Source organism: Penaeus monodon, chromosome 28, assembly GCF_015228065.2.
Source record: "Penaeus monodon isolate SGIC_2016 chromosome 28, NSTDA_Pmon_1, whole genome shotgun sequence".
In the NCBI taxonomy this organism is placed as follows: Eukaryota; Metazoa; Arthropoda; class Malacostraca; order Decapoda; family Penaeidae; genus Penaeus; species Penaeus monodon.
The window spans coordinates 21,567,950-21,569,077 of NC_051413.1; the positions used below are offsets into that span (position 1 = coordinate 21,567,950).

The 1,128-nt window shown below is 40.5% G+C and overlaps 1 pseudogene; it reads right to left on the reverse strand.

Annotated features, from left to right (window-relative positions):
* Positions 1-6: 6 nt before the first annotated feature.
* The window catches only part of LOC119591416, a 46,665-nt pseudogene continuing 45,543 nt past the window's right edge, over positions 7-1,128 (reverse strand).

The following is a 1,128-nucleotide window of genomic DNA, read 5'->3' on the forward strand; positions in this document are numbered from 1 at the left end:
TTATTTCTATCTATCTTTCTCTCTGTGTCTGACAGTTTCTTTATGTGAAAAGAATTGAAAGAAATATACAAGGAGACGCCATAATTTCAATAAAACGTCTGGATAGAGCTGGAATAAGTGTGTGTATAGAACAGGCATGTTGCGTGTAAATGGAAGTACAATTATCAAGGTTGGAATGAAAGTGATAACGACGAAGCAAAGTTCTTAATGCTGTTCTTAAGCGGTGCCAGATGAGTGGATGGGTGTGCAGAGGAGTGCCTGTTTACGTCTGAGTCTGAGGGAAATGGATATAACTTGATAAATGCAACATGGATTATCCTTAACAGTGTGTGTCATGTAAAGCTCCGTTGTTGTGTAGTTCTAGTAACATTTTTTAATATATAACTGACTGATCGTGTGCCAACAGCATATGGAGCTTATGATGATATTGAACAGCCGGTGTCTGTAATGAATGAATACAGAACTTATGTCAACAATACACAGCAGGTTGAATGTAGAAAAAATCAACAATATTATGGATCTATAGAGGGGGATGTATCAGCACTGTCTATCTTGTATATGGCACGCAGAGAAAGAGTTTGTCTGAAGATCTATCAGATACGAAAACACCAATATAAAAGGATTGGAATCCCTCTATACACATTTATAGATTTTCACTTTTCGACATAGCATTTGAGGGGGAGAGGCGTAGCAAAATGTATATTTTTTTTGTTTCTTTTTTATTACATATAATTTACAAATATAAATCCATCATCGATCTTGATACATAATCCTAATAGTTTTTTAGAAAAAAATCTATAACATTACATAGCAACACATGGAATGAACATGTAGTGGCATTAAACTCCATGATTTTCTTAGTCAAAAAAATGTCTTCCAGCTGAGAAAAGGAGAAAAATATCCTCAAGAAACGGAGTTCACACCGAAGAACTTTTACCTTGACACTATCACTGAAGATCCCGAAATAAACGCCGCTCGGGGTGGTGGGGGGTGGGGGGCCTCCGGGCTGCGTGAAGGACGGGTTTGTACTCTGCGCCGGACGCTCGAGGGTGAGCCAGCGAGGCCGCGCCTCCCCCCCTCGGCTGCTCCTCAAGTGCCTGAGGGGAAGCAGCGGCTGGAGATGGGGGC